At 39.4% G+C, this 22,290-nt stretch overlaps 1 long non-coding RNA gene across 1 annotated transcript; it reads left to right on the top strand.

Annotated features, from left to right (window-relative positions):
* Positions 1-14,883: 14,883 nt before the first annotated feature.
* LOC108642417 lies at positions 14,884-18,083 on the top strand. Its single transcript, XR_001922601.2, has 3 exons — positions 14,884-14,969; positions 15,106-15,174; positions 17,990-18,083. It is a non-coding gene; the product is annotated as an uncharacterized LOC108642417 (long non-coding RNA).
* Positions 18,084-22,290: the final 4,207 nt, after the last annotated feature.

Below are 22,290 nucleotides of genomic sequence, written 5' to 3'. Positions count from 1 at the left end.
CCCTGATGTCCCTCTTTCTTTAAGAGAAGAGAACGCACAGTTCTGGTTTCAGTTAACTGATATGTAGGTTGATAGATCCACTGGTTTCATGAAGTCACAGTGCATAATGTGTTGGCTCAACATTGCAGATATGGGGTTCTTGTTCTCCTCTCAGAGAATCTGTTCTAATGAAGATTATCTGCTGTAGCTCACAGGTAGATCCAACCTTGAATACAGTAAGCTTTTATGTATTGTTTTAGTTATACATTCCCACAAACCAGTAAAAGCCATGTTCTCCTTTTTGTGCACATTTAAATGACTGTTACGAATGTTGCTGCTTGTTTGTATAGAAATATTAACCATGGCTTCACTATGTTTTTAAATTGGTTGCCAAGATGTTATTCTCAGGCTTTACATGCAGGTGTGTTGAACTAAAATAGTTGAATCCTTGAGGTTTTTTAGGCTAAACTTTCCTTACCAAAAAAACTTTTTAAATTATTAGAATTTCTGGGTCTGTAGCAAACTTAGTATTGACCTTAAATTGGTGTACTCTGACTTTTAAAAATGAAATTAACTTGTGATATATTAAACTGTAAAAGAGGAACTTAGAAACATAGTGGGAGAAAAGCTTGACAAGTCCAAAGTAAGAAAACTATGGGCAATTTTAAAGATCAAGGGAGAAAATGAATTTGTTTAGTTCAGTAAATCCTGACTTTATTGAAGTTTACATTTCAATTCTCTAAAGCCGTATTTTCATTGTAAGCAAGTGAGGAATGATTCATTTTAATTCATAATGGACACAGGCGATGCAATGTTCTCCAGTCATAGAACTGCATGACACATCTAATTTTAAGTCCCTTTTGCAGAAACTTGCAACTTTGCAGAGGTTTATCTTTCAGGCAAAAATTTTTCACTCTTTCAGAATGGAAACATTTTTAAAAATTATGGAAAAAATAAAAAGTTATCCAGAATGGGATTAATTAGGGGAAACCTATGCCTTCTTAACATATATTGTGTTTTTGTCTTATTGAGAGTAATGTTATCTCATTATTTCAGGGTGATGCCTACACTGTTCCATTAGTCTTCAGGACACACTTGGTGTTATTGCTTCATTCTCTGATAACTTGCCATCTTTATCTCTGTGCATGTGAAAAGGAAAGAAGCTAGTGGCATTAGAAGCCTCCCCCAGAGCCTCAGGAATGCACCCCAAACACAATCTGCAAGGGCGATAGCCTAAGTTGGCTCTGATCTTTTATTGAGACTGCTGTTTAATGCCAATTTTGATGTGCACCAGAACCAGCCAACTTTGTGAAGACCATTCATCATGGGATTAACTTTCAGGCACTCCTCAGTACTAAGGTGGACTGGATTCAGACCAGTGAAAAGCCTTAGTCCCTTTTTACCAGCCTTAGGGATCCTTAATATCCTACAATTTCAAGACTTTGGAACTTGACTTTTGAGGCAACTGCTGCGATAGTCATGCATAAAGATGCAGAAGCCCTTTTGTACTGGGACCCTGGCCACTATCATGTCTTCCTCCTCAAGCCTAGGTGTTACAACCAAAATGTCTTCTCCCTGTCTACTTTCTTGCTGGAGGGGATGGTTATGGCTCTCCCATTCTATAAGATGCAAGCTGAAGCTAAACCAAGGCTGTCAAGGAACTTCTACACTTCATAGATCAAGAGCCAGTAGTCTGGCAGCTGTCTATTTTCCAGGTAAGAAGTTAGGATACAATCTCAATTTTAATTTTAAGCACATCTGAGTCCTAGACCCATGTTTTTGCTTGCACTCACTGCTGTGTGATACCTTTCCAGTATCCAGTATTATATCACATACATTCCAGGAGCTTCAGTTCACAGACAGTCTTGTCCATGTTACCCCTAATCTGTCCCTATCAGTCTGACTCCCACCGTATGCTCATTACAGGTTTTGGGATCCTGTCAATTTTCAGTCCATGGAGCAATATTGGCCTCACCCATGTGTTCTTTTTCCAAACCAATTTGGATTGGTTTTGCAAGTAAGTCAAAGACACCACGTAAGGGAATTACTCACTTTTATGTGAGAAGCTACTGACAACAGAACAGCTGAAGTCCTGGTCCTTTAATAAGTTCCCTAGGTATTAATAGGATGCAAACAATGAAAAGAACACTTAATAATTTATAAAATAATTAGCTTCTCTGGGCTTTCTATTTATTAAAGCCAACAAATTTTATGTGCTCTATTCAGTCTACACAGCAGTGTGCATATTTAAATAGACATGATCTTTGTTAATATTGATTGCACAAAACAATACATTTGATTGTGATGTAATAAACAGAAAGAATGTCCAGCTGATATTTCATTGGTCTATTAACAGTAGTTAATCATAATATAGTAGGAGTAGTAAAAGTGCGTTATGTATAAATTTATAATTTTTTCACTCAAGAAAGAAATAGAAATATTTACATTAAGATTATAAAGACCATTTTGCTGTTTACTTCTTGTTTGCAAAAGAAAGTTGGACCCAGCTCTGTGCAACCTTTGTTCAGTGTGTGCGCCTGTACATAGTAGGTTAAGAAGAAGAAACGTGTTTTAAATGGCTCTTGAAAGACAACCATTTAAAAAAGAAATCAATAAACTAATACAGCCAGATGCTGAACATCTCACTGGAGACCAAAACCACTAATAATTATGGGAGATTGAAGAATCCCTACAGCATTTGTATGAAATAATAATAAAGTTCAAACATTTCCGCTGACCTTAGTGTTGCTCATTAAAGCTTTTAGCAGAGACCTGGATACAGTCGCATTCAAGTGAGGTGTTTGGAATTAAAATACAGATAAAAGGAAAAAGGTTAATCCAGGTCAAGGGAACAGACCAAAACTGGGATTGCATATGATTATATTATCTTTCCTCATTTCTCCAATGGTCAACAGCAGTTAGTTTTAAGTAACACTTCTCCACAAAATCTCCTAAATGAGAGCCTAAACATGCTATTAAATGCCCATTTTTTGGCTTTGTCTGTATCTTTAATCACTGTACTATGATTTTTGACCTCTAAGAGAGTTTTGTTTGTCTAAATGCAGAAATGTGCTTAGCACCACCTTCAGAAGACAGATGTATTGCACTCACTACCGCTTACTGTATGTTGTAATTACAATAGTCCTTTTCTCTTTTCTATACCTAATAATCTGTATGAACTACAAGAAGTACATCAAAACACACTATGAGCCCAATTTTGTAATAGAGGGGTGACCGTGACCCCAGAACTGAACACTATCAAATGTTAAGGCAGTTGGATCTGTATCTGACCTACCTTGAGGCTTAATGTAATAATAAACCAAACCTAAAATCTTCATCCAGACAGTGGCTCACTACTCTTCTTCTGCATCCCATATATCATTTACTCAAAATGCAAATTCAGGGCTTTGTGGCTGAGGATGCTGCTACCTTAGAGAGTGGTAGTGAGCACTCAGGAGCTCTTGATTCTTTTCCTCACTCCACTGCTCATGGGATGACATAAGGCAAGTAACAGATCCTTGCAAGCTTTTCCACTCTCTCCACTAGAAGAAAAAAAGAGAAGGAAAGAAAGATAGAGAGACAGAGAGAGAGAGAGAGAGAGCAGGGCATAAGAATTGTTACGTATATTCTAATAACTCTTAGTGTGACAGGGTTTTTTTGATTTTTGAAAGAAGTAACAACAGAAGGGCTACTCTTATAAACAAAGCTAACATTAAAATCAGTGGACTTGGAATCAAGCTGACTGAGATTTATATTTCTTTCTGCTCCAGAGACAGACCTGTTTGAAGTGGGTGCAGCTTTAGCAATGTGTTGGCATATTTTACATCAAATCTGAATCTTACCCCATTGTCACATTATTATATGAAAAGAGTGAGTATTGTACACCCTAACTTATTCAATATTTAATTTTTCAATGGTGTTAATTAATCTTTTTTTTGGTAAAACTCAACCCTTTGTGTAGAGCCTGTTCACCATAGAGTCCATCTTTAACAGTTAAACTGTGCTAATCTTTTTGTGCAGAGGTGAATTCACCCTCTGTTTATATGTGTAACGATAAACAGATCCAGATCTAAGATTTTAGAAATGCTTTACAGAGCAGAAGTACTGAAGCTCTGCATCAGCAGCTTCAATAAGCAAAACACAGGTATGTTTGCTTCACTGTGTATTTTAGGACAAAGGGAGCATTAGAAGCACTAGAATGTATTGGTGTAGGGTCTTCTGACCTACAATAACACAGGGCATGCAGTGTGAAGTCTGGTTCAAGAACCTTTGCAATTAAAGATTTCAGCCAAGCTCGTGGTGTGTAAGCCAGGGTGTGCGAATGCACTGTGTACCACCCAGCTTGCTCTAAGCAAGGGAGGGAAGGGTGGCTGGGTTCTTTAAACAGTTAGACCTAACAAATGACTCGTTTTGAAGTCTTAGGAAAGAATGTGTGCTAGAGTGCACTAATACTGGCAAACAACAGAAGAGAAACGGATACGGCCAAAAGTTGGCAGATGTTCTCTTGGAATGTAAAGGAGGTGTGGGGGGGAAGCCAACAATAAAAAGCCTAGGTGTTATTCTTTCCACATGTGTTTATAGAAAAGGGATAGATTTCACACTTCACCTTTTTCCAGTTTAATGTGTATTTTTTCTTCTGGTTTCTTTTTGGCTCCTTTTTTTTCCACCATCTATTGTTCTATTACAGTTCATTCAGCCTTACATTTAGATGGCTTTGTAACCTGGGTAGTATCCCTCTGCTTCCCATCTGCAAAAACAAAGGGTCATATTTGGTACACCATCAAGCATTTGCATTTATCCTGCATGCTGTGCATAGCTAACAAGCATCCATAGTCTGCTTCTTCGAATACATAAAAGCCAAATAAATGCCCACGAGGACAGGAAGCATCTTAAATGATGATTTAAGAAACAGCTGGCACATTTTGAATTTCCTCATCATAAAGATAAAATGGGAGTTTATTTATCCTGTTAATGGTCTAGAAGAGACAGAGGGAATGAAGAAACAGTGGTTAAAGGCAATGGTTCATCAGAATAGCCTTTCCTGAAGACAAATTTAGATCATAGCTCATATGACATAAATTAATGTAAGTTCTTCCTTACAGATTTCTCCTCCTATTACTTCCACGTGTGAAACTACTATTTCTAATGCAGTGTTTTGAGGCTCTTCTGGATGCATGTTTGTGTGTTTCCATCTTTAAAGTAGCATATTTTGAATTAAAGAATTAAAGATTTAATAGAATAGATTATGTTATTAAACATAACAACATATTAAACATATTAATTAAACATATTAAACATAACAACGAATATATATAAAAAAATACTACAAAACTGGTTTGTTCAGAGGAACAAAACTCTTTCCAAGGGCACAGAACCTCACTTTTGCCCCAGTCCATGGATGAATGAGGTCTGAGCTACCTCTGCGGGTGAGGTTCTGTTCAGTACTTTTGGGCAGAGAGATGATAGAGTCAATCTGCAACATGTATTCACACTGGGTTGTGCTTTACACACATGCCCACTGTTGCACTCAAGCCAATAGGGAATCTGGATCAAATACCAACATCATCTTGTTGATTACCTGACTGAACTGTATTGACTTGTCACACACTCTCTGTCTTACTGAGTGACCACCTAGCCCCATTGAAACACACAGATTTGTGCAGGCAGACCATTCATCTACTTCACCACCACAACTAAGAAGCAATGTCCATTGACACTTTGTCAAAAAGGAATTTAGATATTCCTGGAAATGTGTAGCTTAAAATTTTCCATCCTATCAGGTGAAAGGGACACAACAGTGAATTGCTTGTTAGATGAAAGTGACATCCATCTACTGGTACTCTGAGCAGGATGATATATTTATCTTTAAAACTCTAAGAGCTAAATATAATTGTGAGTGTATGATTTGCCTTGTTGGCTGCTGGATAAAAAAGGGATTGTGAGCTTGAGGTAGCATGTCCCTACTGATGTACATCTATGATCAGTGTTGAGAAAATTGAGAGGCTGGCTAATTCTCTGCAAGATTTCCAGTCACAGCTTCAATCCTGCAGGTCATGAGATGTTTAGGGGTTTTTTTCATGTAGTGGGTTGTGTTCGTTTTGGTGGTTTTTTGCCCCCTTCAAGCCTTTCTGGTTTTTTCTTGCAGAACTTTGCAGATCACAAGAGTTTGGCTAAGCTTCAGAGGAGTCATGTGAATGTATAGAATCACAGGTGAAAAGAACCTTTCACCGGTTTGGTGAATGCTGCTGGAGCATCTGGTTTTGTAGAACTCTCAATCTGGTTTTAGATTTTAAGAGTGTTTGCATTCATTCAGCTTTCTTCCTATACTTTGATAACTCCATTTATTTTCTTGGGAAGGGCTTTGGGGCCCAATTTTTAATCAAACTTATAGCTGAGGGCATGACTTAGCTGTAGGAGCAGAGAAAAGCCTCAAAAACAAAGATTGAAATGATCAAGAGAATACTAGATATATTGTAGAACTCTTACAACCCCCCCATAAATGAAAATCCATTTATTTACTAGCAAAGCTGATCAACTGAAAATTATTAAATAGTACATTCAAAACTGTTTGTACAACATTATTTCAACCACTTTGTTTATGTGCATTACACTAATTTATTTTCTTTCCTCCTATGGATTTTTGTTTTAATCAAGAGCAAAATAATTTAGAAAAGATTTACACTAAAAAAATTAATTTTGGTGCTCAATCCTGATTGTAGTTTGTTGGCAAAATCCCTAATGTAGTTTTAGAGAAAGGAAGCACTAAATTCATTTAAACAGAATCCCAAAAGTATTGAACCATTTTCAGATAGAGCTTAAATTCAAAAGTTGAGTTCAAACGTACCTGGTTCACAGCACTAACACCATTATGTAGACTATTAGCAATGATGTTCTGTGTTGTCCCTTTGTCCTACTTCACTATCGCTGTTCAAGCTGCTCCATCAGAAATACTCAAAAAGTAGAAATGTCCCTGATAATGTCACTTAACTCCAAAGCCATATGCCTGTTGTGCTTATCTTTCAGTAGGGGCAGCAAGACTTTTATGAAACCTGTTCACATCTGAGATGCATGCAGAAGTTAAACTCAGTGAGTTTAGGAAAGGATGGAGTTCCAACTAGAACAGTGAATTTCCTGACTTCTGATTAAAACCAGATGCTCAGTACTGTTATAACACAGAGTTTTATGGGTGAATACAGCAATATTTTGTTTCATAAATGTGTGCTTTACAACAAATCTAATGGGAATTGTAAAGTAGTACCTCACAATATCAATGTTTAAATGTCCCAGCATAGTATATTAAAACCATAGCAATTCTTTGCTCATGACACAGCTGAGGTGCAAATCCATATGCTGATACCCTCTGTAAAATGTGTCAGATGGAAGATAGAAACACAGTCTCTCAGGACAATATTTCAGGGCCAAATGCAGTCTCTCATGGGAGGTCTTTATAGATCGATTTCTTGAGGTTATGAAAAATAAATGTAAACATTCTTGCAAATGTCTGTCAGCATTTAGGGCTTTGCATTATGTATAACTTCTGTCCATTTATGTCAGAAAGAAACATCACAGTGTGTCATACAGACTTTCCTATATTATATACTAAATGTATTGGCGTGTCAATGGGATTTTGAAGACAATCTTGTCTAGCTCAATGTTTGCCTTCCTGGAAAAAATTAATTGCATATCTACATCCTTCTCCAATGGAAAAATTCCATGTAAAGCATCCCCCCCCCCCCCCCGCTTCCTTGCCCTGGAAAGGTATCCAGGCATGTAGAAAGAAAAGCAGAAGTATTGAGAGATGTACTCTTGGGCCAGAAAGGGGTGGAGCCAAGTGGGCAGCTGTCATTCCAGTTGCTGTTTCCCCTGCCTGACCTGTTAGTGCCAGTGCCACAGACCCATTCATGCCAGTGCCAGACCCAGGAAATAAGAAGGCTTTGGTTGTGTCAAGGCTACTCAAGCTTGGTGCCCCACGTTTTCACCCTATATTACATTTTATAGCAGAGGAAACTTGCCTCTGGAGTAAGGTAAGGGTTGGACTTACTGTGCAGACAGTGTCCAGAGTACTGAGGTTTGATTTGTGACTGAAACAGCTGTACTGACAAAAATTCCTCATGTGAATGGATATACACAGATTAAATTTTCCTTTAATTAGGGTTGGAGGTGTGGTGTGGTGCTGGCTTTCTATGTCCACCTTTGGGTTTTTTTCTGTTTTGCTGTAGTCACTTCCTCTGCTTTCATTGATATTTCCCCAAATCTAGTATGAACATGAACCCATGAAGGCAGATTTCAGATGCACAAGGTTTCATTAAGTAGCAGATATTAGAGCGATAGTGTTTCTTCTATAGTGCTCATTCCAAAATATTGGAGGAAAAGAGCTGTCACAAAACATTAAACATAATTTTTCTTTAGAAACATGAGTCAGGACAAAACACTACCATGGAGTGGTTACCTCATTTCAGAGTTACAGTGGTCAAATTGTTGCAGTGGTTCACCTGTAAAGATCAATTCCTAAATAAGGCATTATGCTTTTGTTCCAGTTACTGCTGGTATGGCTGAGATCAGTAGTGCTGGAACGGGTTGGTATCTTCAATCTTTCTCCTGATTTCTGTGCCAGGGTGTCTGTATTTCCATAGGGAGTACAAATGAAGGCATTATATGGATGAAAGTCTGGATCATACTGGGCAAGGTCCATCACTATAACTTTTTGATCTATGGGGGAAAAACATGTCCTTTTACTTTAGATCTATTTGGTGTTTGTGAAGACATATGGAGTGAGAATACTGGAAACCACATGCCTGCATTTATCTGAAGGTTGGGGATTACCTTCCTGACGGGTGAGAAAGAAGTTGTCTCAAATCTCATTCAAATGTTTCCTTTGTTTCAGTAAATCCTGGAAGAGCGACAAAGTATAGCAAATATGTAATTTTGACATGAAAAACAGTCTTAAAGGGCCTGAAATGAAACCACAAATTCCCTTCAGCTAGGCACAGAGATTGAGTGTGACTCTTGCAAATGATCTGTTCTCGCATGTTGAAATTCCAAAGGTTGGTCTCGCTCCTTCTTTTTCTATTTTTAATTGAAAAAAAAAGATCATTGCTCCCCCATCTCATTAATTTTGCCAAGTCTCCAGGGGTATTGAATCTCTCTTCAAAGTAACTTAAAGCAGCTCTTGTACATTATCTTAAACATGCATCACTGTCAGCTCTTTGAGGGTCCTGCATCCGGGTATCAAGCTGGGGTGCTGGTAAGAGAAGGACCTCAAGGAGAGGATCTTCATGTTCGATCAGACTCCTTCTCACTTTGACCTTTGCAGATCAAATATGACCTGAGGGACTTCATGAATCAATGCATTGTATCAACTTTCTGTTCTGGTTCCAGGTTCACCACTTAACTGCTCTTTGAGGTTGGTCAATGTGGTACTTTATTTCTGTGTCTCTACTTTGTACATCTTGAGACAGACAATCAGCTCTTTGGACACATGAGACATCTCTACTGTGCAAAGCCTGCTTATGCTATGTCCTGCAGTCCCGTGCCCAGAGACTTGCCCACATCTACTCAAGTCAAGGCCAGAGCAAGATCACCTATTTAGTCTGGCAGGCTGAGCATGAGGCTGGACGATGCCATTGCTGGGCTGGAAGCAGAGCAGAAGAGTCTGGATGCTGCTGCAACACGATGTGGCTTAATAATGCTCACAATGATCCACAAATGGTAATAATAAAAATACAAATTATGGTACTGCTGTAGGATGCAGCCCTATTGTCTATGTAGAAAGTAGAACATGTGGGGTTTTTTTCCACTCATCTTCCACTGCAACTGGCAGATACGTTCTTGTTAGGAAAAAAGTGTACCACTGAAAGACCCATGAAAATTACTTTTCTGAATGATCATTTGCACCAGCTCAGCAGTCATTTTGCAAATTCTAATGTTAAATATTAATATATTTCAGTGGGTGTCAGCTGCCAACATATTTTTTATTAGTATATAGGCTGTCACATCATTGCTTTCAGCAGTAGAAAGTGATGGCATTCTGAGAAACATAGAAAGCTGCTGTTAACTTTGTCATCCTCTCCTTCCCCACAGAAGGTCCCTCTCCATTGCATGGTATCATTTGAATTTGAGAGCAGTGTTTTACCTTTCTATAGATTTACTTAAGGCAAATATTGGTGTGATGGGAATCTGTAACAGACTTTCTGCTCACAATTGTGATGTCACATCAAGTTTGTGACCACTTCACTTCTGTTTTCAACTTCTCTGGCATCACCCTTTAGGGCATGATGGAGAAAAATAAACCAAACCCAACTATAAAGTTCCTATATAAGCAAAATAAAATGCTGGATTAAACTGTCTGCTAGATCTGACTAAAAGCTCTGTAATAAGTGGCAAGCTGCTTGTTAGAGGGGGTTGGAAATGGTGCAAGGAGGAATTTGCAAAACAAGGCTGTACATCTGTGCAGGCCTCTGGAGAAACAGAGGGAGGAAGGCAGGGAGGTCTCCTCTTTTATTATCTGATGAACATCAGTCCCTTTGGTCAGACTGCTAGGCGCCTACTGGAGCTTAACCTCAGATTAACATCTGCTTCATTTCAGTGTCTGTCTGATAGTGATATCAATAAACATCATCATCTTACAGTAAAAGCTGATAATTAAATCTGTGCCTGCTGACTCACTATCTATTGTGCCCTGGGGAATAATTGCAGATAGTGAAGATTTAATAGATAAAAAAATATTTTGTATATCACTGAGTAATGAATATGAAGGTCTTGTAAGCGCGATTAACTACTTACAACGTGTATCTATAGATCATATGAAGAGCAGCCAGAGGCAGGCTGAACTTCCCTGTGTTTTTGTAGACTTGCTGTAAATGGGTAATTCCTGTTAACCAGATCTGGACCCATTACACCAGGATGGTACCTGCAGGTTTGATCCCTGTCTCTTTCGGCTTTGCAAATATCTGTGACAACTGAAAAGAGTGCATTGGAGGAAAAACACAGGTGAGCACAGTGTCACATTGCACATACATTTGCAATGAAGAGCTCTTGCACTCTCTAGTAGGCAAATCTACTGTCAGGCTTCAGTTGGACATACCCACTTTTGAGCTACAAAAATCAATTTTTCATGATTTTCCTCTAGACTGCCCCATGGTGTCTGGTAAACAGTCTCTTGAAGTGGTGGGGCTGCACCTACCACCAGTGACAAGGAGTAAGAAACATCCTGAAGGAAAGTGTGAGGCATGAAACACTTTGAGCAAGGCAAGGGCTGACAAGCACTTTCTAGGGTTACATGTGAGGCCCTGTTAAGAACAGAGTGTCATTCAGCAGGGAGACTCCCGGCCAGCAGAAACAGCTCTCCAAGGGCCTTCTGCACAGTAGTGGCTGAGCATCCTGCTGAAACCAGTGCACAGCCCCCAGCAAAGTGATGGAGAGATGCTCTTGTCAGCCTCCATTAATCACTCGCCTTGCCTCTTACTGTCACTGCCAGGCTGAGCTGTAGAAGACAGGAGCTGCAGAGAGCTCAGTCCCCAGCCCTGGAGAGGTTTATGTGGGTGTTCAACTCTCTGGGCTGTCAGAGTTCCTTCAGTGGTGCTGCAGGCAGGTTCAGAGTCTTAATTTGAGGGGTTTTGGTTGGTCTATTGAGAAGACAGAATGGGAAAAAGAGAGAGAAAGGCAAAAGTTGATTCCAACTCAGTATATTTTATGATTCTATGATTTCATTTTTCTAAACGGCTAGGCTACATATTTGTATATTCAGAAAAAGTCACTGTCAAGAAATGAAAATGTGAAGACTGCATTGGAAGAAGAGTACAACAGTGTAGCTCTGCCATAAGCAAGAGAAAAGAGACTTCTTTCTTGCATTTTAAATCAAATTTTGTCCTGCTGGTTTGGAAAAAAAGATAGAGCCAGGTGTAAAATCACTTGCATAAACACTAATTTAAAAATAAGTTTTTAGTGGGTAAAAGAGTAAAAATCAGTTAAAATATTTCAATTATGTGCACATTTATCTTCTTCAATCTACCTGTTCAAGACCCATTGGTGTAACTCACCTAATATAATTTCTTCTGGAGATGGACCAAGGGACACACTTTGATCCTTCTGTGATTGCGGCACTGTATCATCAAATCTACGTGAGGATTTGAGCTCATGTCTGAAATAGTGTGTGCAAGGTATTTGGGGTGCTGCTAGCAAGTGATGTATTCAGGTATGTAGAAATTCTACCTCTGCATTTGGGATCTGCTCTGCAGGATAGGTCATGGAACCAGCCAAAACTGAAATTGTCCCTGGAATCATTCAGGGTTTAATTTGAAGGTCTGAATTCAGTGCAGCTTGAATTGTTTATGAGTGAGGATATTTAAATATCTTTTCTAGACATTCCTAGATTGTAATACAGTTAAAATTTATTTAGATATAATTAAAAAGCCCAAACGCTGACAATTGTTCATCCCAAAACCTCACAGTACTACACTATATGGACTGTCAGAAGATTAAAGCAGAGGGAGGTGAAATATCACAGTGTTCTAAATGTGAGAACACACAAAACAGGAACCTGGGGACTCAAATGTAAGGAATCTTTAGAGATCTCAGATATGCTGTTCCTACTTTAGTTGATTTTTCATTAAAACATGCACCGTTATCATGGATTAACACATATCATGTCATGAAGGCCTCATCCTGTGAATAGCAAAGGTAATTTGGCCCTTGATCTTGATGGGCTTTCAATTCAATTATTGAAACAATTTCTATTTAAAAGAAAAAAAAAAATCTGTAGCTCTATGTGTGTATTTGATGCAGGGACCCAACCAGAGATCAGTGACTTGCACCAATATTTTATGCAATGCTTCAAACTGATGCCCATTTGGCAGGGAAATGGCAAACTGAGGAAAGACAATAGGACACATTTGTCAAAGTTTTCATTGGCAGGACAAATCTCCTTTGCCAAGATTCAGGCTAAAATCTTTTGCTTTCACTTTTCCCATGGGGACAGTCCCTGTGGTTCAACCATGTGCATTAAACCACTTAGCTGCCCAAAAGTGTCTATTGAGAGAAGGGAGAAACCCTCACTCTTACCCTCTCCACAGAGGAGAGGAGGGGACACTTGAGCTTTGTTTGGCTTAGCCTCTTTGTGATTGTACTTGCATTAGGAAAAGAAACTTTGTGTTTAGTGATAGATGAGAGTGGCAAAAGCCTCTGGGAGACTGTGGGTGGTCTCATAAAGTCTGAATTTCAAATCATGCTTTGCTGGAGATTCAAGGGTCTTCCATACTCCAGCGAGGCCCTGGGCAACTTGGAGGGAACCAGGCGTTCCTCCACTGCTTCGAGCACATGGGGGCCCCTTGCAGTTTTGGGTCTCAGAGGCATCTTCACCTGTAAACTGGGCACTGGGAGACACACAGCCCCATCCTGCCCTGCTTGCTGAGCCTGAGGCTTGGACAAAGGTTTGCCCTTTCTCTGGGAAAACCTTTCTCTGGTCTGGGTCCTGCAAGCTGCTGTTGAGCTTAGCTACAGTGCTGCTTTGCAGCCTCGAGAGGGGCAGGTTCTGGTAGGTGCCTGTGACTGGAAAAACTTGCTAGGAAAGGTGGTCTGTGGCTCGATGGAGTACCATGGGTGGCCAGGTGGGGTCAAGGCAGCCAGCCAGCATACACAAGGCTGTATCATCCATCTTCCCCCTGGCATGGGCTGCTGAGCCGTGCAGGTGGGCATGGACCTGGCCAGTGCAATGGAGCAAGAGAATCCCAGGGAGCTGGGATTAATTGGGTAACTTGTGCATGTTGCTTTGAACATATGAAAAGGTATAAAATGCTAATTATTATTAAGAGGTGTCTAACAGCCCTTTTTAATTTACTGGTTGCTGTTTTCTTTAGTGTGCACTTATAAAGGGCTTTTGGCAAAAGGGACTGTTATTGTTAAAGTTCAGAAAGTAAAATTTTGGGTCCAAGTGCTGTCTTGGAACAATTATATAACTTGTCCAACTAAAGTGAGACCAAAATTAATGGAGCAGGACTTACATAAATGGAGCAGAGCCAGCTCATAGCCTTCTCTCTCTAATGTATACAGATCCCCCAGAAGCCTTTCTACATGACTAAATGTATTTCAGTTGTGTTTCTTGAAGGAATGGTAGCTCAGTGTGTAATAATATTGGTCATATCTATAGAGAAAACACTTTCATCCGTACTCTTAAATGCTTCGCTGACATTAATGAATCCTGGCTGGAGAGAAACATTATTTGTATTTCTGAATAGGGCACCTGAGGCATGGAGAGGCTAAGTTTCATGAGTGAGAAAGGCACTTACATCCACCTGTGCAACATGATCTCTGTGGTTGCATTTACTAATGCTGGGTGGATGCTGACACCTGTGGCTCAGCAGCACCCTCATGGACGGTGTCAGCATTAACCCACCTCTGTCTTTCTCTCATTGCCCTTAGTGTTCTCACACCTAGAGTTAAAATGCCAAACACTTTCAAAGATCTTGCTGATTCTGCAGATTTCCCGGTGCACGTTTTCACTGCTTTCAGTGGTTTCTGGTTGGGCTGGAGCTTCCATAAATTGACACAGTACAAAAAAAGTAACTCATGATACTGGGATTTGTGTCTGAACTGGGATCACTTCCCAGCTCCCAGGTTATCTGCTTGCCTTGGCCAAACGTGTCATCGTTGCTGAACGACACCTGCGCGTATCTCTTCTGCTGGCACCTGGTATCTGAGTGATGGAAACCTAGGTGCACAGGAAAAAAGGAGCTGTGACAGCCTCCACCAGCTCCCTGCATGAATCATCAGGGCAACATGATACCCAGACCACGCAAGCAGCACATGTGCCAGAGAGCATGAGCAAAGATACAGAGTTCAGCAGCACCTCACTGAATCTGAGCGGGGTTCTCCAAGCCGCCAACTCCTTTCAGCTCCTTGAAGCATATCTGAAGAAGCTGATGGGGTGGAATGGCAGAATCACAGCCTGTGGGGGACTGTTTGGCAAGGGAATTGTACAGGCTGTCTTCCAGCAGGTGGTTTTCTATGAGCTTGGTGAATCAGAAGGAAAATAATTTGTAAACTCCTGTTATTGAGAAGGTATCTATTTATTTTCTAGATCCTGTTGCTGGTTCCTGGGTTACCTCTCTAATTTTTGCATCTGGTACACAGCTCAAGCATGAGAAGCATTGTTCCAAGACAGCAGATGGATGAACCACTATAAAGGTAGTGGAATCTCAGGTGAGTTTCCCATTGGCTTTACACTACGCATTGTTTCCTCCCTTGTTTTCTCTTTAATTTTTCCCAATAAGTATTCCTGGTATTGACAACTATCATGTTGCAACAAATGCAAGTTGCAAACCCAGGGAACTCACTTTTCTTCTGGAGCTGTAAAATAAGGTATTATTAAAAGCCCAAGCTGTACTGTTGCCAGACAGTGCCATTAAAAAGAGGTGTGAAATAATTTGTATGCAGTTAAAAACCTATGCAGTGTTTCTCCCAAAGCTCATATCAAGGCTTTTGGGGGCGTGTTGGGAGGATTTGACAATGATGACTATATGTTTGAGAAAATGCACAGCAACAGTCTTGAATATGTTAGGGAATTTGTGCGTATTTTTTTCCTTTTTGGGAAAGGAGTTATCTACAGCAAATTGTTTTGCATTATTTTCTCCCTAAACTATCAATTGGGAAGAAATTTGATAAAATGTGCACAAGAGGAATAGAAACTAGAACTATTGTTTTGATGTGACAGGTATGAAGATGAAGAGATAGAGAACTGATTTAATTTCTATACAGAAATGTGTAACTGAAGAAAAAAGGGAATTGGAGGAGTTTGGTTTAGAAAGAAGTTCTTTTCTTTTGCAGGAAAATTCGAAGGTTCGTGCTGGGCTCTGTGTGGTGACCAAAGGCTTTTTTGGGAAAGCAGGACGCCACTGAGCTGCAACCTGTATAATTTGTCCACAGACAACCAGGAGTTAAATGTAACTCTGATTAAACTAACTTTTTAAATTGCCAAGGGGTTCAGTGTCCTTGGATTTCAGAGTATCTTGCAGACAGATCAGGAATTGGGCTCTAAACTCCATTGGAGTCATGTCATGTAGTTTTTATTTGTAAGAGAATTGTGTGCTGGAGTTTGGTTTTGGGCATTTGTACTCAGTGTTAACATCTTCTTTCATTTAATTTTATTGTTCAAACCCTTTAGATGTGGGGTTTTACACGGATTAAATCAGGATATAACAGTTATTGTTTAGTCTTCCATTCAAAAGTAAGTACATTTAAAGAAAAGAAGCTGTAGCATTTAAGTAAAGGACAGTAAGGAGTGTATACCCAGAGGGGCTGTCACTTTAGATAAGTACAACTGCAAGTTCTGTAGCATGCTAACATGGAGAGCTGGTTTCTTCATGTGTTAGTTTTGTTCACTACTTGATATAATCAGGAATCCAGGAACTGTTTAACCTGACTCAGAAGAATAAAAGCTATATTGAAGCAGAATGCTGATAGGTTTTCAGGATCTATTATATATCCCATAGTATATAGGGGAAAGAATACTCCAGTCTGTATTCAGCACGTAACAGTAAACACTAATCTTGTTATTTACCATGTTCTAAAAACATATATTTTCAGTAATGACATATATGCCTGGATGACTGGGTTAATCTTTACACCTTGATTTATGAACCTGTTAACAAGCCTTCCTATTCTCTCTGAAGGAGAGTGCTATAAACACTGTAATTTAATCATAAAGCTTTTGACCTTAGCACTATCAATGGGAGGCCTTGTTGCTGGTTTAGCTTGTATAGGACTGTGAAAGTTGGTATTCCAAAAACACGTTTGCTATGAATTAACATTTGAGTGAATTTTGGCAGCTACTTTTATGTCTGGTTTTGTCTGTTCTCTGGTAAAAAACTTTATCTGGAAAATATCTGAGAGGAGTTACATTCAGACTCTAAATGCAAAAGTATTCAGTGATACAGAAATGTATATAAGCTACACAGTTATTTTTGCTCTCTCAGCCAAGGGCTGGAACCAGTCCCAGTCATGACCAATAATAGCTGAGCAAAGCTCAGTCTGGAACATTAAGTATTTCTTTACAAACTGACTTGGTAGATAATTATATATGTGCTTATTGAAATAATTGGTAAATTAAACAGTTGCAGATGTTTGCAGGATGGAGTTTGCAACTAGAGTTCTACAGAACAAAATAATTCATTTGACAATGGTAGAAAGCAAAATGCATTTGAGGAAATTACAACTGGTTTTAGATATTCTGCAGATGGAAAGAGACTCTTACATCATGGGATGTGTTATTTATTGAGAAACAGTTGTTCCAGCTCCAGTTGTGGATGAAAGACAAAATTTAAAGTGATCAAAAATTACACAGAGCAGTAAGTGTGAGATTTAAAATTCAAGTAGGAAATGGGAAAGAGCTATTTCCCCATGGTTGAATTGAGATAGTGACTTGGGATGAGATCCTTTTGACGCAGTTTTGCTTCAAGGAAGAAATGGTCTGGAGGGGAAGAAAGAGCCAAATTTATAGAGTGCATAGGGAGAAGGAGAAGACAACAGGATAAAGTTAACTTCACTGTTTCAGACCTCAGCAAATCCTCTGGATGTCAAGGAAATGTATTGTGAAAGCTTTGGTCATACCCTCTTCTGCCTGATTTTTCTTTTGTCTCCTGTTTCAAGGAATTTAAAGAGGAAACTTGGGAAATGTTTTGTTAGCTAACACTACTGACCAAGACCTGTGGGGGTTTTTTGGTTAAAAAGTCAGTGAGCTTTAAAAGTACACTTTGAAACTGGTCTGTTTGATTTCCGTGTGGATTCAAAGACTGACCATCAGGAAGAGGCAGTGACTACAATAGCAGAGCAGCAAACAGTGCTACTTCCTTTGTCTCAGAGGGGTAGGATGTTCATGTTTGGAGCACAAGGCCTGAAAAGAGTGCCCTGTGTTCCTCTCTTTCAGGTTATCACTGTACCTGTGCTCTCGCAATCTCAGAGCATTTATCCTTGAGAAGGTCTGATAAAGCAAGATAGTAATATTATTCTCATTTTTCAGGTAGTGGAATCAGGAAGAGAATGTAACTTTTGCCCACTGTGACAGAAGCATATTTGAAGCAGAAAAATGAGTCTCAGTATCTCACAGTTTACTCACAATGGAACACAAATTCCAGAAAATAAGTAATTTGAGGACTCAGATTAATATACTGATAACTGTTTTCCAAAATAAAGGAATGTTATTTATTTTTATTGCTTTTCAAGTGTAATGGTTCACAGCAAATAGTATGGACTGCTCCTCCTCCAACCCTGTGATGCTCTTCCATGAAACTGTGCCACCTCTTCTACACCAATGTCTTTCCCTTCTCCCACAGCTTGATGCCCCTCTGCCATTTTTACCTGCACTGAAAATGTTGGTTAAATTTATTGTTATAATAATTACTCCATTTACAAAAGTACAGTTGTAAGCCTTTCCTTGAGTACCTTGCCTTACATGCTTTTCACTTAAGTCCTCACAAAATTACAAGTCTTCTTTCTCCTTAATCATGCGTTTCAGCATCTTTTTACTCTCACTCTTCAGTGGTTTGTGGATCTTTTCTTTCCAGTTCTTCCCTTTGCTCACTGGAGATGCTTCCTCTTTTGTCTTTGTGAGATGCTGTCACATAGCTCCAGCAAGCCACATGTAGGAGAGATTTATTGCAAACTAATGATAGCCCCTGTGTTTATTTGAGCTGCTGTCATGTTTAGTCTCCATCAAGGCGCAGTGAGTGGCTGCATCACTGCCTCTCACTTACAGGTTTTTTTAAATGCCACTTTCAGCACATGTTGTAAAACACTGCATGGTGAAGATAATCCATTTTGTTAGTTCTGAAACACAAAACTCCTCTCACCAGCCATCAGAAAGAACCTCACATAGGTTGTATAAATGACTTTGTTATGGCCAGGCTAGATACTGAACTCATAGATTTTTGCTGTCATTACCTGCTTAAGTGGAAGTGCTGACAGGAAAATTCACACTGACAGTATAGCATAACTTGGTTTACTATGAAGTCAGCATCCAGTTTTCTCCAGCAAGCATCTACAGCTATTCCACTTCTTGCATGTTAAAAGTTACTCTTGCTGAAGGCAGCAGCTCATTGAAAAAAGCCATAATAACTGATGTCTTAATCCTTTAATGAGCACCTGGAGAGGAGTTATCTCTAGGTGCAGCTTTTATGCTGGGTGTGACACCAGTGAGGAGAAGGGGCAATTGGGAAGCTTTCCTGGGAGTCAAGATCAACCTGGAAGAAGGCAGCTCATAATGATGGAGCTTGTCTAAAGAATCAGATACCCATGAGAACATATCAAATATAACTGTGGAGTTGCTTTGTCTACAGTGGCTCTTGAATGAAGGGAACATACACAACATAGCTAAATCAGAGAAAGGAAGCTATGGATTTATTTCTCTGTAGCTCTCTCAGAACAGAGTAACTAACTCTTCAACATCATGTTTAGGAAAATAATAATCTTTACTTTTACTCTAGGACTTCTCTGATGCTGAGTGATTTTAAGTTGTCAGAGTAGCCTGCTCAACTCACTGGGACATTTCGTTTTTATTCTCCACCTTTCCGACATTTTGCCCAGTTTAGACATTCCTCAGTATTGGGAGGATCATCTACACAAAGACGAAATGACTGGCAATACAAGATATCTCTTGGGGGCTGGCATCTTCCTTCACCACATAAGAACTTCCTTGGCATGCAGCAGGATATCAGGAAACAGCCTGAAACTTGGGAGTCCTCTACACTTTGGAGAAAAGACCTTCTGTCCACCTCATGTGTGGGACAGATAAAGTATGTGTTCATCAAATCATGATGTGTTTTAGAAAACCACTTCTGTGACTCATATTGCATCAGTCGGGAAAAGGGCTCCCTACAAAAGGGACAGCTGACAGAGAGTTGCTTCACTGACTTGTCCATTTTCTGGGGAGGAAGTGGGACGATCTGCTAGTTTTATGTGTTAGGCTGGTCCAGCAGAGGGGGCTTTTACACAGACGAGAGACAGCTTTGTGTGTGCAGTTACCAACACCCAGGTGCAAATGCTCCTGCAGCAGGAAACAGCAGTCTGACCAGAATCCAATTACAGCATTTAGGATGTAAACACAGTGAAGGGTTTATTAGATTAAATTTGTGATGCAGGAGACATTTCATATTTTATTTGTGCCTGGACCAGTGGACTGAAGACAGCTGGTGCAGTATTGTTATTGTCCATTAAAAAAATGTTCCCTTGTTGTCACTCCACCTTCCCAATCACAGGATGTTTCAATAATTGCTATAAAATGTGCTCATGCTGATGAAACGTAGTAGCAGCTATATGATCTTGGAGGAAACAATGATATAAAACCTCAAAATATTTTAGAACTACATGCAGCACCTAGAATTATGCAGCACCTAGAATTGACCCTCTATAACATAGAAAATGCTCTATTTGTGGCTCTGAAATGTCTTGTTTGATTGTTAAGCTAGTTCCCTACAAATGGAAAATTAAAACTCCATAAAATAAAACTTGGTCATTTGTGCAAGCAGGGCCTCAATGAATAAGAGAAGCTTATGACCTTATTTTTGACCACTAAGCCCCACTCCTTGCAGCCAGCCACACTGTGGGTACATTACCTTTCTCAGATTTCATTTATACATCCCAAAATCATGCTTTACAGCAGCTTCTGGCTCTGTCTCTAGTCAGATAGTGTTGCTATTTTCTTTCATGCAGAGGCATATCTGAGTTGTGACCAAAAATATTAAATAATGTATTTTCAGTTATTTCCAGCATGGTTGAAGGTTTGATATAAATAATCTTAGGTGCAGAATGAGAAATGAAAGTTCTGTTAAGGTGGCTTCTACTGCGGAGCAACCCTAGCTGTTGAAATCCAGATGTGACTTCCACTGGCTTTGTATGTCCCTGTGCAATGTATATTTTAATCTGCTACTGTTTGTAAGCTATTCATCTTCTAAGATTTCTATATGCTACTGCATATACAACAGTAAGCACTCTGGCAGACTCATCTCAACATCTTAATTGTGTTAATTTTTTTGTACTTGCTGGTTTGGTTTTGCGGGTTTTTTTCTTCCTGTAAATGCAGCCTTTTAATTTGAACTGGTTTGCAACCTGCACTGCATCCTCAAATAGAATATTGTCAAATAATATTCAAGAAGAAGAAAGTATAATTTAACAGACAAGGGTTAAGAAAAATGTATTTTAGCAACCAAATAGGAGGAAAAGAAGGAGAAAGGTGTGGGAAGAGCACCGTAGGAAGGACATGGCTGCTGCGATGTTTAAGAGTTGATAGGAAGGTGAAATCTGCATTTCATGAGAATGTCTCCTGGCAACTCTCTTTCAGAGTGACCATTTTTTCCTGAACATTTCTGCAAATTTGATTTATTATCAGTTTGGCAAAAATTTTCATCACGAGGTCCATATACTAATGGAAAAATCCAGGAAACTATCTGAGACTTTGGACCCAGGACTCTGCAGGGCAGAGGGATTTATGCAAGGCAATGCAGGTGATACAGTTTGAGTTTGTGATCTGCTTTCATGGTAGAGAAAGGATATGATGTCTGAATGAAGAGATAATGTGCTTGCTTGGGAAAAACACATGAGCAATTTGAATTCTTTGGCATCTTTTTAAGCATTTGACTCCCCGTGGCAGAGTGGAATCCATATTTGTATGAATTAAAACCCAGCCAAAAAGAATAACAAGTTAGCATAGCATAGTTGATTCAAGTAATTAAAATCTGACAGTGCTTCTCTCAGCTTCTTTTTTCTGACTCAAATTTTTCCTACCTTCTCAGGCATGTCCAATAACAAGTAGCATAACTCCAAAACGTCCTGTGTGACTAAGTAAATGAGCTTTATTCATTAAGTATGCTTTTTTAATACAGTGAATTTTCGGTGATGCACAAAGACCATGCATGGTAATTGAATATTGGAACCTATTCTTCAAGCATAGTCCCATGCTATCTAAATTGTGGTAGTGGTTTAATCCTTTGTCTCTAGGCTAAATCTCAGTGGGAAGACAAAAGATACTCCATTATGCTAAAAAAATAAAGACACCTAATCCTATACTTTAAAACTTGCTGTTGAAAATCCACATAAATTCTGCCACCATCACTGGCCAAGCGTGACCACTGAAAAAACACCAGTTGATTTTTATAGAGTTACAGTTTTTCTATTATAATTTCCTATGTATGACAGAAAGATTGATTGTGCTTTTAATACCATTTTGCCTAGTAGCTGCTTGAGAACTTCTTTTGGCTGTTTTCTGCAAGTTGAGTTCACTTACTTGATCACATCTAATCCTCTGGAATAAACCCCATCTGTTCATTT

The sequence above is a fragment of the Manacus vitellinus genome, unplaced genomic scaffold (assembly GCF_001715985.3).
Source record: "Manacus vitellinus isolate BGI_N305 unplaced genomic scaffold, ASM171598v3 scaffold_0_pilon, whole genome shotgun sequence".
NCBI classification, from domain to species: domain Eukaryota; kingdom Metazoa; phylum Chordata; class Aves; order Passeriformes; family Pipridae; genus Manacus; species Manacus vitellinus.
This window is presented reverse-complemented; position numbering and strand designations above follow the sequence as displayed.